We start from the raw sequence: 17,084 nt of genomic DNA on the forward strand, positions 1-17,084 counted from the left end.
TCCCATATCATGGAGTGTGTCTTAAGGCAAATCAGACATTGGTTGGTCACTCTCAGAAGCTTTTTGCCACCCCTGTCCTAGCACATTTTGCAAGTAGGAAAGATTGTAGATTAAAGGTAGCAAGATGTCTCTGTCAATTCTAGTGTTTATATATTGTCCTTCTGTGGTCTTTGATGGAGTTGAAAACAGATAGTTATATTTTCCCTTAGTTATGATAAAAGATAAGCTACAGATAAGATTCTGGACTCACACAGATAGGATAGGTGATAGAATACTTTCTTTAAAATTTTACTAAATGTTAATGTACTAACTATTGTAACTACAGTTCTTACTTGATAACTGTTTTTTTATATATTTTACTATGTTAAAGTTAAAATCCTTCTTTCTATTATGACAGAAAAGAAGAGATGATGGGGGAAGTCCTTCTGTGTATATGTTTGTCTTATTGATTGATAATGAAACACTGATGGCTAATAGAGTAGCAAGATAGGTGGGCCTAGGAGTTGAGGAGGATTCTGGGAAATTTAATAAAGGGTAGAGAGCTGCCATGTAATTCAGGGAGGAGAGGATGCATGAGGCTAGCATTCTTGGTAAGATAATTCCTTGTAAAAATATACATATTTCGGGTTAATACATAAGACAGAACTAGCCAATGAGAAGCCCTGGACATTAACCAACAGCATTGTAACTAATACAAGTCTTGCGTGTTTATTTGTGGGCTCTAAAGCGGGGATGAGACCCAGGCAGGAATTTGGCAACACTCAGGAATGTATATAGAAGAAGAGGAGAAAAGAGTTTAAGGGTCAGTGGTGAAAGTGACTCAAAGGAAAAAGTGTCTTGTGGACAAAACAGGAGCAATACACATGTGAATTCACCAAGACTGTGGCACCATGCATAAGACCTGTACAGGTTCAAGCCACACTCTGTCCCAACACTGAAAACAGAAAATAGTCACAGCGTCTCACCACTAACCATGTAGCTTTTTGCAATAGATACCTGCTGGCGAAGGGAAAACCAGTTTTGTACAATGAAATGTCACCGGGAATATCAGCTACACACCACGGCATACCCCATGCTCCTGAATAGTTGGCCAGGATAAACAAATCTGAGAGGAGTTGGTGGATGGGTAAAAATATGATCAAAATATATAATATGGAAAAATACAACAAACAGGAAAAAGAAGCAGATGAAAGAGCCCTAAACATAATGCAGCAATAGACAAGGAAAAACAAATGTTATAAAAAGACAAAAAAAAAAAACAAACCAAACAAACAACATGGTAGAATATACTGAGGCCATGGGCAATAGAGGGGCACGCATTACTGCCACATCCTAGACCAGGAAACTTTCTAAGTGCAATCTAAATACCTATGCTTATATGCATAGATGAGCATATTAGGTCTCAACTTCCTCAAAGGAGATTCCTTTTGCAGCTGAATGAGACTATTACAGAAATTCATAACTTGTCAAATTGCTGGGAATAGCTCACTGTGGAGGGCACATCCACAATGTATACATCTACAACACAGCCCCTATACAAAAGGTTTAAGAACTATATTGAAAGATGGGGCAGAAAGATTGTAAGCTCCAGAGGACCAGGACAACTGCAATGAAAATGTGTCTTCTATATGAGAAGGGCAAGCTATGCCCATAAAATATAAACACTATGGTCACATAAATAAGACACCCACAATGACAACATCTGTTAGTATGCCAACATGAATGGTGGATATCTCACCAGATTATACACTTAAAAAAATAGAAATCACAAACAACACATACACACACACACACACACACACACACACACACACACACACACACTTCCAGCAGACATAATTTTCCTTCTGAGTTCCTGTCAATAAAATGGAACAAAAGCACCTTTGAAAACAACAAAAAAAGGAAGGAAGGAAAAGTTGAAAATCGTGGAGGGGAAAGTGGTAGCTTGACCATGGGAACAGCAGCATGGAGAGTATAGAACCATTACTACATAATTGCCCTGGCCTAGGAGCATCTTTCTCCAGAATGTCCCAGGAAAGATGCAAAACTACTAAGGAAAAGATTGCAACATTTCTGGAATAGGTTTGAGTCTGGACACGTAATGGTGTTATTGTCAACAGGTTGGACATGGTTGCTCCTCCTGATCATGCTCCCAAAAATATTTCACCACATGGTTAATGTTGACATTCAGGATCCTGTAGCCTCTGACCTTCTTCAAAGGAGGGTGTAAAGCCCACAGTTATTCTGTCCATTACTGGAGAAGCCTTTTAAATATTCTTTGGTTTTTCTGTTGCGAATGCATGTTGTCATTTTCTATTATCTGTGTTTTTCCTTGTATAAGAGGGACTGGGTGGTATATGAGTTGAGTGTCAGTTATTGAGGTCTAGTGTCAGCTTTTCTAAGGATGGTGAATGATAGGTTGCTTCTCTCTTGGTCCCCTCAGACATCCCAGACGTGTTTCCCACATATTTCTGGCAGCAGTGGTATTCACATTTGAACATCTCCAGATTTGCATTTCCAGGAGAAGAGGGATTTCTGTTCCTGTCCCTTTGGTGACATAACACAAACCTGACACGTTTCTTTCTCTTGATTTCAGCTAGCTTTGCTTTCTTTTGGGGTGATTTTGAATTCTCAGGCTAATGCTCTTCTTCCATCCCTTCAAAGAAAAAAAAAAGCACATATTAGAAACACAGCTCATGCTGCTCAGACTCCTGGAGCACCTACAAACACGCTCATGTACACCTCTCAAGAGGAGCCCCTGATGGTTTCAGCAATGGAAATCTTAGTTTCTAACTGGTTGGTGCAGCCATATTATTTTAATCTCAGCACTCTGGAGGCAGAGGCAGGTAGAACTCTGAGTTCCAGCATAGCCTGGTCTGTAGAGTGAGATCCAGGACAGTCAGGGCTCTGTAGACAAAATACCTTGTCTCAAAAACAAAAGAGAGCAAAACTAGGACAACAACAAAAGTGTCTGCCCTGGCATAATAACCATTAAGTTTCAGTATTGACAGACACAAACACTCAGGTATAACAAAAGCTTTCAGTTTAGACTTAGGACCCACTCAAAAGAAATACTTAGGCTAGCTAAGTATCCACAGCCTGGTGAAGTCATGAATCTTGGAGGAGATTCTAAAATTGACATTTTACTAAACCAGCATAAACCACAACTACCATCTAAGTATTTTACCTCGTACTCACAGATACGTGTAGGCCTCAGCCATCACTAAGGAAACCTCACTTTGCAACATACAGAGGCCAATATACAAAACCACAAACAACAAAAATGCAGAGTTGTGAAGGCAAGTATGAACAGATAAGTCTACCACAAAACTCTTGAGGCCAAGGCTCAGGGATCATTGTGGAAGAAGGCACAAAGAGATTGTTAGTGCTACAAGATTAGAGAGTTTGCTGTGAGACTGTGTCTCCTAGGAACGTCAGAAGCTACACGCATAAAGTCTCACCAACATGCCTGCATAAATATAGGATGAACAAGGATGCCTTCAAAAGACACACTAACATGGAAAGGGCTGTGTGGTGGAGGTGGCAGGTAGAGATCATGAGGTCTTATAGAAGTACAGACAACTAAGGAACGCTGAGAGTCTGGAGTAAAAGCTTCCCCAAGAAGATTCACACCCATAGGTTATGTAATACCATATGCCAGTCTTGAAACTATATACCTACGAGTAACCTTATCCAGACTGAATAGGGTGTATTTATGCATTTAGGAATATGTGTATACTATGAATACAGCAATGATTCCCAGAAAAGGAGACAATGACTTTCAAAGACAACAAAGGAGATGTATGTGGCAGGTTTGGGAGGGAAACAAGGGAAGGGTAAGTGATGTAATATTCATCTCACCAACAGAAAACCTTAAGTGGATGCTCACCAATCACCACTGGCAACACCCACCACTCTCACCTCCCACCCCCACACACATTTGCTTTCCTAACAGCAAAACACTGCCTCCTACTGCACTGCAAAGCTCAGCATGTTAGCACTTAGACTTAAATGTTGACTTCTGTAGACCAAAGTGCCATATAAACTCCACAAGGGTAAAAGACTGCCTGACATGGAGAAAGACCTCCCTAAATTACTGCATCGGTTACCATTGTTCTCCATCTCTGTTGGGCGAGGCTGGAGGCCAGAGAATAAATAAAGGAACAGTACCATCTGATGAACCACAGGGAAAGCAGGACTTTGATGGGGTCACTAGAAGCCATGTAGTTATGCAGATGACAGTCCTGGAAGTCTCCAACATGGAACCCACGCAAAGCCCTTCTTTTCTTTTCATTCACACTGACAGGTATCTTTACTCCTTGTCCCTCTCTCCTCTTCTTCATTCTGCAACACTTCTGCGTGTCTCACGTAGGGAGACCTCCAGCCACATGAGAGATGGCATGCTTCCTCCATAGCATAGGTGTTTCCTTGCCCTGCTCCTGCTTGAACTGAACCTGAATGCTCTGCCGACTATCAATACAGGTTCTTTAAAAATCCTACCCACCTGCCATCATCACCTGGAAATACCCAACTCCTAAAAACCTGATCACAGAATCCTAAATGAAGATGGGGAGTTCATCAAATGCCTGAAGTGCCCATGCACCAGATAATGTTGCCTCCTAGATTTTCCCATTTGTGCATGGCAGCTGCTGGACTTTGTTTAAAACACTGCTTGTCTAGATGAAGAGACACACATCCAAACAACTAGGCACAGAGAGAGCCCAAATTGGAGATCTGCATCGGCTCCTCCCCTGGGATGTCATAGAGTTCCCTTGGGAAGGGAGAGGAATAATTGTGGGAGCCAGGGGTTTAAGGGACACCTGAAGAATGGGGCTCACAGAAACAACTGAGCAGGCTTCATGGGGGCTCACAGACACTATACAAACCATCATAGAGCCTACAGGGTTCGTTACTAGGTCGTCCGCATGAATGTCACGGCTCTTATGGGACTCCAAACAGTGTAAGTGATTGTGTCTCTGATGCTTTTCGTGCCCTTGGGACCAAGTTCTCCCTACAGTTTGGCCTTTTCTAGCCCTGATAAGTGGGTTTGTGCTTAGTCCTCTTAGAACTTGTTATGCCACGTTCTGTTGGTATCTCCAGGAGTCTGCTCTTTTCTGAAGGAAAACAGGAGTGAATCTGAGGGTAACAACAGGTGAAAGAGGGAGGAGTGGAGGGAGGACTCGGGGCTCTGCTGTGGTAGGGATTTATAATGCGAGAGGTGAATAATATAAATGAGGAAAAAGAAAAACTGATGTGTCTGTGTCTGTGTGACTGTGTGTGTGTGTGATGCTTGCCAACCCTATGTAAGTTTCTTAGTTTCTGTTCTTATTGTCTTCATCACATATGCCTAGGAAATGAAGCCAAGGAAACCTGGGAACACCTGATTGTTTGGACAAGTCACCAGGATTTCTAGACACAGTTCACTTCCAGTGGTCACCATCCATACCACTGCAGGGGGCTGGTTATACATGTTGTGGCACTCACTAGGTATTCTGGACAATCTGGGTTAAACAGTAGCCAGTGTAGCAATGCAAACACATGCTTTGTAAATCCTCTGCTAACACCTGAAGCATTCCAGGACAGGGGATCACATCTTACATCCAGGACAACAGCCCTTCCTTTTCCAACCCCATTGGTTTTCCATCAATGCTCTGTCAATCTGCCACCAAAACTGTGGCTACAGGTAATTGAAATTTATCATGTAATCTAATCATCTCCAAGCTTTAGAATTACATATGGGGTTGATACCATGCCCTGCCTTGAGGTTAATAGGCTCCAAGCAAGATGTCCCTAGTACTGATGTCAGCAGTAGAGGTCCTGAAAGATTTCCGGGGTCCAATCTCACTCTACTTGCTATATTAGTTCAGCTCCTTCCTCATGTGGGGGACTGAACCCTGTACCCTTGCTGCCCAGCATCTTAGCCCATTCAGGTGCTGTTGGAGAGGCTTCCACAGTCCCTTCCTGTGCTTTCCCTTCAGCGCCCTCCACCAGCCGTCTATGGACACAAACCTATCTCTCTCTGTGCCTAGGTCCTGTCAGCTGTTGCGCCCATGGTCTAACAGAATCACGAAAGAGGTGTTGGTAGAACTTCCAGGAGGATTCACAAGGGCATTCCCTTGCTGTGTGCACACACACTCTGGAGTTCTTTGACCTCTCTGTTAATTAAGTGACCCACATTAGTATTCAATTTTCACTTAGTATTATGCCCCAGAAGACTTTCATGTGGGTTAGACCATATTTTAATTAGTCCCCTCATCAGAATTCTAAGACTTTTCCAACCCTGGCTGCTACAGAGTCCTTACCTTCTTGTACATCTATTTTAATATAGAAAACATTTAATTGGGGTGACTCACCGTTTCAGCCTAAAGTTCCTTATCATCATGATGGGGAGCATGGAGATACGAAGCCAAACATGGTGCTGGAACTGAGAGTCCTATATCTTGCAGGTGACAGAAAGTTGACTCAAGCCATTTGATAGTACCCTGAGTATAGTAAACCAAAAAGTCCACCATCACTTCATTCAAGAAAGTTACATCACATGATAGCACTACTCCCTATGAGATTATGGGGGGGGGGAGCAAAAACATCCAAACTACCACATTCTTCTACCTGGCCCCCATAAATTTTTTAACAATATCATAGTGCAAAATACATTCAGTTAAACTTCAAAAGACCCCATAGTTTATCACAATCTCATCAATGTTTGGATGTCCAAAGTACAAAGTCTCTTTTGAGATTATGTAATCTCTTAACAGTAATCCACTGTAAAATCAAAATCCAAAAGCATATTGCATACTTCCAACACATAATGGCATAGAATATACATTACCATTCCAAAATGTAGGGAAGGGAGAATAGGGAGGAAATACAGAATGAAAACAAGACCAAAAACAAGGTGGACATATTCCAAATTCTGCATCAAAACACCATCTCCAACCCTGTTCAGCTTTGTTGATGGCAACACACTTCTTTCTGTTGGACTGGTTCCACTCCCAGTTAGCAGCCCTCCTCGGCAGGTATGCCACAACTCTCGAATCTCTAACATCTTGGATTCTTCAAGAAATCCAGGCTTCAAATTCACAGCTTCACATAATGGCCTTTCTACTAGGCCTCCAGCCAGGGACACTCCTGATACATGCCTGGCCTCAGTGACATTCCTTAGGCATGGTGGTTATTTCCATAACCCATTTCTAGCACCCTCAACTCTAAATCCTTAACCATATGGCCAAAAAATGCCAAGTTCTGCTGATATCTACGGCTGGAACATGGCCCCTGTGTTCAATTACATCTTCACCAGCTTTCTGTTTTCCATGTCCACTGCCTAAGCTTGGCTGTTTTTGAACTCTGTAGAGCAGGTTGACCCACACCCTATGCCATGTGGCTGTCTGAGCATATTAGAATCAGGTGGGCACTGGGTATCTTCCTGCCAGCCCAGGTCTTGGGGATCCAAAGTGTTTTCTGGGTGGTTTGTGTGAACCTGAGTTGAGTGGCATCATATGGGCCCTGAACTTCCTGTACTTCTTAAGTGGTTTCTTTGGTATAAATTTCTGGTAGTCCTGGTCCTCTTCGGTGGGCAATATTTTGCTTTCTTTAAATTTACATGATTTTATCTTTTGAGACATAGTTTCACTATGTGACCATGACTGGCATGAAACTCACTGTATAGACTACACCATTCAAGAACTCACACAGCAGTGCCTATTTTTGCATCCTGCTACATGGGGTGGGCTATCATGCCCTGAAACGGTAGAAAAAAATTAAAGTGGGGGAGGGATGCTATAAGTCATGTGTCGCAAAGACTGAAAATCGAGTCTCTTCTGACACTCATTCAAGTCTAATTGGCTCCCAAATGCAATACAAGCACTGGCAGTCCAGTTTCTCCAACCAGAAGAGGACCAAATATACTTCACAGGGTTTTAGATCATTATGTTATAGTCATCACCCTAGGAACAGGATATAACTCCTCACTTGGGAAGCCCAGGTGTGCTTGATAAATAAAGATCCTGTAAGTGCTTAGTCTCATAAATCACTGAATCTCACCTCACCTGATCTAGGAGACCTACCACCTTTCCCTGTCTCTGGACACAGTCCACGATGCCTGGACACCAGATGTTGTACAACGGAGAGAAGCCTTGAGGGCAGACAGTCAAAGGACTCCCAGAGCTGAAGACGTACAGACAGTGCAAAGAAGCTGGGCCCTCCATGCAGAGATCCTTCATAAACTGGAGTCTGGATATCTCCAAACCCTCTCTGCAGATGGAGGATGCCTTCTCAGGAAGATTGGCTCAGTCCCCATGGGGACAGGGTAAGGTAAAATGGGAGACGTGGACAGGACTAGGTCTAACTGTTGGTCAGATTCTTACCTTGAGGAGTCAGCTGGATTTCATTTTTTTCATGTGAAATGAAGTTTCACTCTCTGATTGAGGGTCCTGAGACTGTCAGCCCACCACCACACACCCAGCCGCAGTGGACAGTATGGTAGCACGGGGAGGGGAGGGGCGACCTGCCAGGGGCTCTGCAGTCTTTCTGGAACTCATTGTGAGCAAAGAACCACTTGCCAGGTACTGAGAGTGAACAGTGGAGGGATGGTTGGTGGTGTAGGAGGGAGGTGTTCATGATTAGGTGCATTGAAAACGAGTGAGAACAAGTGTGTGACAGGCTGGGATTTCCGTTCCGTTACACTCCACCAGACCACCAATTTCCATTTCTTTGTTTATGGCTGTATCTGAATGGAACACCCTGGAACTGCCCAGCATGTGTTACATGAGGCAATAAGCAGATCAAGCAGTAGCTCACTGCTCAAAGAAGAGTGTGTGTCAATGTGAACAACTATGTATTCATTGAAATCTGTTGAGTTTGTGTATTTATCAGGGCTTGAGTGTTGTGATCTCATGTAGTTCAGTCTGGCTGCAAATTCCCTTACTCAGCAGGATGATCTCAATTTTCTGATACTGCAGCCTCCACATCCCAATACCAGCTTTAGAGGCTCATGCCAGTGCACCTTTTTTTATGTGAGGCTTAGGACCACATCAAAGGCTTCCTGCATCATAGGCATCTCTATAAAATGACATGCAGTCCAAGCCCCAAAAAGTGTTTGTAAAAACACAAATAATGGTTTTCTTCACAGCAGTGCACACGTGAATACAATTGGAATTAGCCTATACTCACCTGCTCCATAGTCCTAACTTGCACACCCCACACCAAGCTAGCCTTTCTACTTTGACCCTTCCACTCTGTATGGCCAATTATTGTCCACAATGGGCAGTGAACACATGAATACCTGCTCAATATTTCTCACTCACACTACCTCTCCCCCTTCTGCTTATCCCCTTTATTTATTAAGTGATGGAAATGGCATTATGGTGTTCGGTCACCTTCTTTATTGTTCCCATGTCTCTTACTGATATAGTAAAATGGAGGAGACACAGAACTTTGACATGCTCTACCCAGTGAAGGATTTAGCTGGTCCTGGAAAATCGATACCAACCTAGGCATTTGGGTCTTAAGTGCTGTGTTGTGTCGCCATCTACTGCTGACTCTCAGCTCCACACCGGCACCTCCATGTTGGTGATGGTCTTTAGTTTCTAATCTTCCCCCAGACACTCTTACCCAAGAGTCCCAGGGATCCTGGACACTCTGCGAACCATCTAGAACTCACGCTCCCCAAACATATGTGATCTTATGTCTGGTCTAGTCTAGGTAGCCTTTGAAAGCTCCACTGTCTTCCAGACTGACTCAATGTCTCACAATCCTGCACTGCTCCCACAGACCCTAAGGTATCAACACTGTCTAGATGACCTTGCAATTCTGCTTTCACTGGCTCTTAGTCCTCTTCTCCTGCTTCATAGTCATGCAGGAAGTGAAGCAGCAACACACAGAGGGTCCCTGTGATACATAGAGCTCTTCATAGATTGTCATGCCATTGCTACTTGTAGACAGACTGTAAGCATGCGTGATGAGCATGAGAGCATCTGGTGTGTGTGCAGGTGTGAATGGATATATATATATATATATACATATATATATATATATGTATTTTTCTTCAATAATCTATACCTGGCATGTGCACAGCAGCTTGAAACCCCAGCAAGCAGCATTTCCTGGAGAAAGGAAAACAAACCAAGCTTCACACCTTAAATAAAGATGGTCAAACCTGAAGGAAGGACAGAGTGGGAAGGATGTAAAACCTTTAGAGTGTGGACTGATAGGGCCACTCTACCTTCCTTCCATCGGACTTAAGAGAGAACTCTGTCTCAGATGCAGCTCTGTATAAGCTGAGCCCTCTGGTTGCTGGGATTGCATCCCTTGCTCTCAGTGTGAAATGCACAGTGAAGAATCAGCTCCAAGTCAGCCACGTCACGTTTTCCACTTCCCGTTACTCTTCATGAACGAGGTGACAAGGGAATGGGTGAAGAGGGAAGAGCAGCACCAGATGAGATTCTCATGACCGAGAAACACTGTTCATGGGTACCACTTCATCATCATCATCGGCCACCATATTTTTTCAGCCCCCAGTGCAGATGGTGTCTTCAGGCAAATGAACCTGCACCTATGAGAATTCTCTTCTGCTGGAGTGATCAGGTGCCTGTTCAACATGAGTTTCTGGAAAGGAGAGAACCATCTGCCTGACAGCTCGAGAGTATCATGCAGATGCACGAGGATGTCTCCACCATTATACTGCTGTTCTCAGATTATAACACACACTCAAGAGAGCAAATGACTCATGCAGTGATGGACATGAAAAGCCTGTCTGTGACAGCATCACTGCCACGCTACGATTTTCAAACCCCTTAGCACACGAAGCCTATAAGTGGGCAGGAATATAGGAAAATATTATGGACTGACACATGCAGTATTTACAGTGATGACCTTTTCCCTGGTCACAGGTAATCCAGAACTCTGTACCTGTGCCAGCATCCTTCTCAGCATTGGAGCCTTCTGTCTGTCCCAGGGCCTGGGTGTATAACAGGCACTTAGGAGCTGTTTTGTATTCTGAAGGAAAGAAAAACTCATCAAATCCTCACTTGGGCCCATGAGGTAACTACAAGAAAGGATGGAAGACTAGCATCTCAGCATTCCTCTTGTGTCTGTTTCCTGTTCTTTGTTTCAGACCTCTGAATACCTATACAAGGACTGATTTTCCATGTAAAGGAGCAACCCCTGTTAAACCAAAGGCCATGACAGCCAGAAATAGAGATAGCAGGAAGGCTGCCTGCAGACCTTCCCCCCTCTCTGTTCCCTCAGACCCAATCCCCACTCTCACCCCCAGCTCTACAGCAAAACAGCCATGACTACCTTTCCTGCCCCTGCCTCCATCTACTGTGTTTCCCCTAGATCTTCCCTTTCTAACCTCACTCCCCACCCTTGTTGCTTTGATCCAGAACCCAACTGCAGTAGTCACTCCTGCTAACCCAGGGGAAACTTCTCACAGGGCAAAAATACGCTAAAGGCAGACACACACCTCTCCTACTGCTCCTGAGACCCAGTCACACCAGTTTCATTCCCTGTTCTAGAGCAGGAAACCTGCTGTGGTCTCCCTTTCCTCTCTGTCCCCATCCCCATGGATCATAAAGAAATTCTCCTCCAACCTTCCTCCCCCAACTCATACCATGGTCCCAAACACTAATAGCAGCAGACATTTGCTGTGAACACACCAGTCCAGGAATTCAGGCAACACAGCCACCACACTCTCTGAAAATACATAGGAAGCAGACACCAAGGAACAAAACACCCACACAATGCAGACAAGATCAGACATTAGCATCTAGCATTGCAATTGTCCCAAACCCTACAGTGTAGAAACACAGTATCAGTCAGGGCAAGATGTCCCCACTAGATGCCAGATATCCTTTCATATTATGCAATAGCCCTGAATATTCAATATAGCTGAAGCACAAGAAAAAGACTTTAATGAAGCTCATATGAAGATGACAGAGCTCCTTGTAGATGAAATCAATAAATCCCTTGAAGAAATCCAGAAAAAGTGAAATAGACAGTGGAATGAAATGAATAACACTGCTCAAGACATGGAATTGGAAATGGAATCAATAAAGAAATCAAAGCTGAAATAATTATGGAAATGAAACATTTGGGAAATCTAACAGGTACCTTCAGATGCAAACTTCCCCAGCAGAAGACAAAAGATGGAAGACAGAATCTCAGGCACTGAAGATACTATAGAAGAAAAGAACAATAGAAAAGGAAAAATGGATCATGAATGAAATTCAGAAAGAAATTAAAGGCATTCTCGACTCAATGAAAATAAATACACAGCATTCTCAAACTTATGAAACACAATTAAGGTAGTGCTAAGAGGAGTGATTCTATAACTAAGGATCCATATTAAAAAATGGAGTGGTCTCATATTAGCCACCTAACAACATACCACAAAGCTCTAGAACAAAAACAAGTGAGCACACTCAAGAGGAGTAGTTGCCAAGAAATAATTAAACTCAAGGTTGAAACCAATAAAATAGGAACAAAGAGAACAATAAAAAATGCAACAGAGTTAGTTCTTTAAAACCTCCACGAGATAGACAAACTTTCAGGCAAACTAACTAAAAGGAGAGAGAAGATCCAAATGAACCAAATCAAAAACTAAAAGGGACAAATAACAGCAGGCAGTGAGCAAATCCAGAGAATCATCAGGGCATAGTTTAAAAACCAGTACTCTACCAAATTGGAATATCTAAAATAAAATAACTTTTTTTCAATAGCTACCACTTACCAAAGGTAAATAAAAAACCAGATAAACAATCTAAGTAGACCTATAACCCCTAGAGAAATAGAAGAAGTCATTAAAATCACTCATCCAAAATAACAAAAACAACAACAAAACAGGAATGGATGGTTTCAGCACAGAAGTCAATGAGAGCTTGAAAGAAAACTTAAAGAAGCCAATGTTCTTCAAATTATTCCCATAAAGTACAAATAAAAGGGAACATTGCCAATTAATCTTACGAGGCCACTATTAGCCTGATATCCAATACACATAATGATTAAAAATGAAAGAGTATTATAGAACAATTTCCCTTTTGAATATAGACCAAAATATACTCAATAACCCTAATGACAGCTTGCAGCAGCCACCATCAACATAAATGGAAAGAAACTCAAAGAAATCCCACTACAATCAAGAACAAGACAAAGTTGTTCATACTCTCCATACCTATGCAATACCATACTAGAAGTCTTAACTAGAGCAATAAGTCAACTGAAGATCAAATTGGAAAGGAAGAAGTTCAAGTATTATGATATTGAGATGATATGACAGTTTAAGTAAGTGACCCTAAAAATTACACCAGAGAGCATCTACAGCTGATAAACACTTTCAGCAAAGTGTCTGGCTGTACAACTAATGCAAAGAAATCAGTAGCCCTCCTATACTCAATTATGAAACAATTATTGAGAAACTAATATTAAATTAGACTTGTTTGGACAATGGCTCATGTGTATTACTACATGGCTCTCTCATATACATTAACACATTTATCTTAATCTATGTATTTCCATGAGGCTGTGAATTACTGACACTGCTCCAGCATATCACTCCTTTGGCAGCTACATGGTGTCTCCTGACTCTGCCTACTTTCTCTCTGAACCTTTGTTTGGATTTCACCCCTAGTTATATTTTGCCTGGCCATTGGTCAAAACAGCTTTATTCATCAACCAATAAAAGTAGCACATATTCGCAGTATACAGAAGGACATCGCCTATCAGAAGAGAACACAATCAATTGGTAAAATAGCAGCTTATAGAATGGGAAAATAATTTTTTTACCAACTCCACAATGAAACATTACACAGCATTATAAATGGTATCATGACACTTGCAGGCTAATTTCTTACCTCCTGAGTGAGGTAAGACCTAGAAAGATAAATATGGTATCCCCTCACTTGTAAGTGTAAATTGGCCTTTAAGTAAACAATGAGTTGTGGGCGGTGGTAGTAGAAGTCTGTAATCCATGGACTTGGGGGGGCAGGTCAGCCTGGTCTACTAGTAAGTTCTAGGGCAGACAGAGCTGCATAACAACAACCTATCTCAAAAAATAAATAAAACAAGCAAAATTAAATGAAAACAAAGTTACAATTGTTAGACCCACAGAGGTTAGGTAAAGAGGAGAGGCCTACGTGGGGATGAGTAGATCTCCTGGAAGGGAGAAATGGAGATTTTAAAGTCAGACTGGGTGCAGGTAGGGATGGTAATGGAGATGGGTCATTAGGGGTGGGGGATGTGGTAGAGAGAGAGAGTATGGGGAGTGAAGGCTGGAGCTGGGAAGCACTTGGGGTGGAAACCTCATGCATTGACAACTTCCTGGAATCTATGAAGGTGATCCTAATGAGGACTCATAGTTACAGGGGAATGGATACTAAGTCTCCAGAGCCCATTGCTTGAAGCCGGCCAAACTTGCAATGGTGGGACTGGGTTGCATTCAATTGAGTTCTTGGCCCAGGGATCCCCATGGAAATCCTCAATCCAGGCTGTTTCTGAGACAAAGAAATGCTCACAGTCTGAAAATTGACAGTGGGCCCACACTGTTGAGGACAACACGCACACAATGCATTGAACATGGAGAATTTGAACTGCTGCCTACAAGGAACTTTCACCCCTATGTTCTAGTCTCTAGGCACTCAGGGTAACAAAATGAAGGCTAACAAAAAGAAAACAGGGACACCAAGGCAGCCGCAAAACATCTGACTTACATTCTGTACTGCCTACAAAATATACCAGGTAATGGTAACACAGAAAATGTCTGAGTAGCCAACCAATGGTTGATTTGACTTAAGGCCCACTCCACAAGAAGGAACCCATACATGACCTATGTGGATAATCAAGGAGCAGAGACTAGATAGCCCAGGGTCCTAGGGTAACTATAAACAATACTGATCTAAAATTCAATAAAATATTTTCAAATGATATCTTCCTATACTCATAGATCAGTGACTCCTTCAGTCATCTTCACAGGGGCTTCCACTGGTAGGAGATGGGAACAGATGTAGAGTCCAACAGCAAGATGTTATATAGAGGGAGCCTAAATTAGATGTCTCCATCATATCTATCCCATAGGAGCTCTGGAAATTCAATGGAAGTGGAGGCTAGGGATTGTAAGGGCCACAAGGGATGGAGGACACCAGCTGAACAAGGCCCTTTGGATCAACTAAACAAGGGACATATGAGCTCACAGAGACCGAAACAGCAATTACAGGGCCTAACTGGATCTACACCAGGTCATCTGTGTATGTGTTATACCCATTGGCTTAGTATTAATATGTGACACCTGATTGTGAGAACAAGGGGATCTCTGAATCGTGTGCCTACTGTTAGGGCTCTTCTATTGGATCTCCATGTCTATCTTTGATATGGTAGTGTTTGCTTTTAACGTAGTATATCTTATTTTGTTGTTTGGTTGTTATCTCTTAGAAGCCTGTTCTTTTCTAATGAGAAAGAGAAAGAGAGTGGCTCTGGAGGCAGGAAGGCTATGAGGAATTGGGAGGAGTAGAAGGAGGGGAAACCATAATCAGGATGTGCTACATGAAAAAAAGAATTTTATTTCCCTAAAAGAAAGAAAATCTGCCATAAAGATAATGATGATTGAAGTGCATTGGACAATTACTGAATCAACAGAATACGATTAATTAAAATTTTGTTATTTCAATTTGTGTATGTGAGAGAGGGGGGAGACACACACAGAGAGAGAGAGTAGGGGACTGGATGTGCATGTAAATACAGTGTCCATGGAGGCCATAATAAGACTTGGGATTCCCTAGAAGTCTAGGGTTCTTTGCACTTACAGAGTGCCCCATGAATTTTCTGGAACCAACTCCCAGTCCTCTGCAGGAACATCACATTCTGCTGTCAACTGCCAGACCCTCTGTATTTCATTATGCTCACAGAACTGACTGTGCATCTTTGCCATTTCTTTACCATTACTCCAGGAACACTGCACTTCCTCAGGATTTGCCTGACTATAAGTGGGACTAGCATGTTAATGGAACACAAGGAAGGTCTGAAGAAATCATGACTGAGTTATGAGGCCCAATTAGAGTTTGCGGGTCTTTGGACAACAAATGTGCAACAGGATGGCATCCCTCTAACGGACAAATTGTCCGATGTTGTCTGGAGGTCCTCTCTCCATGGTACTCTACTTCAGTGACCAGATATCACCCGTGGGACTTTCTGTCTAGCAGTGCTGGAGCCTAGCCCAGTTGTAGTGTCACTATCACCATCCAAGCTGCATGCTGAAGGCAAAGCAACATCCTTGTCTGTACAGAAAACACTCAGGATGGTGTAGATAACCTGCTGTATTTGGTTAACTGCCACATTTTGGCACTGGGGATTCATTGGGGAAGGTGTAGAGATGCTAGCAAGGATGATCTTGGAAACTGGTCACTCACAGGGAATGGAAGCCTGACCTCAAGTGTGCCAAGACCACTTGGACATCATCTGCACAATGTGTGGACATGTGGGAACAAGCCTGCCTCTTAGATGAATGTGCCCCTAACTCTTCCCAGAGGACTCCCCTTAGTAGATGCCAGGAAAAGATACTAATCAGGCAAGCAGCAATCCCATGTGGACAGTGAGTATATGAACCCAGAAAGCCGTTAATATTACTGGAGGTGTGTGGGTTTGGGGATTCACGGTCTTGTTGGAAGGATGTCAATCAGGTCAGCAGGGTAGGCATATTGAAGGACACAAAGCAGTGTTCCTTTCTTTATCTTTTCTCCTGGTATCCATGGTTTTGGTCCCTAAGTGTCCACATTGCCTGAAACCCTGGAGATGGTCCATTGACTTCCTGAAGGAGAGGCTTCTCCCTCTCACAGTTTTACCTATGTTATATACCCCAACATCACAAAGCAAGGAAATCCATTGAAGTCTGAAGTTGTTGAGCAGTTTCAGCTGATTCCCTGAGCATTGACACTGCTGGAGGCCAAAACTCAGACCAGGCTCAGTAAGCCAGCGGTGGGCAGAAATGTTGAGGGCCACCATCAAGAAAGCAGGCAAAGATGTAACCCCATGAGGATGCTCTCTCCAAGGACATCACCAATACCTCTCCACCCCCACCTGCTCAGTACTCAGTTCTCCAT

At 42.9% G+C, this 17,084-nt stretch overlaps 1 protein-coding gene and 1 long non-coding RNA gene across 8 annotated transcripts in view; both read right to left on the minus strand.

Moving 5' to 3' along the window:
* LOC101839355 (protein FAM104A) overlaps window positions 1-17,084 on the minus strand; it is an 84,151-nt gene that overhangs the window by 25,013 nt on the left and 42,054 nt on the right. The gene's annotated exons all lie outside the window — the stretch shown is intronic.
* LOC110339378 lies at window positions 1,536-12,188 on the minus strand. Of its 4 annotated transcripts, none has more exons than XR_002381513.2 (3): window positions 8,364-12,188; window positions 6,354-6,482; window positions 1,536-2,656 (listed from the first exon to the last, which is right to left on the minus strand). It is a non-coding gene; the product is annotated as an uncharacterized LOC110339378 (long non-coding RNA). The 4 variants fall into 4 exon arrangements; XR_005876719.1 differs by lacking the exon at window positions 8,364-12,188 and adding an exon at window positions 6,967-8,347; XR_002381512.2 differs by lacking the exon at window positions 8,364-12,188 and adding an exon at window positions 6,830-8,345.

This window comes from Mesocricetus auratus, unplaced genomic scaffold (genome assembly GCF_017639785.1).
Source record: "Mesocricetus auratus isolate SY011 unplaced genomic scaffold, BCM_Maur_2.0 Super-Scaffold_100003, whole genome shotgun sequence".
Lineage (NCBI taxonomy): Eukaryota > Metazoa > Chordata > Mammalia > Rodentia > Cricetidae > Mesocricetus > Mesocricetus auratus.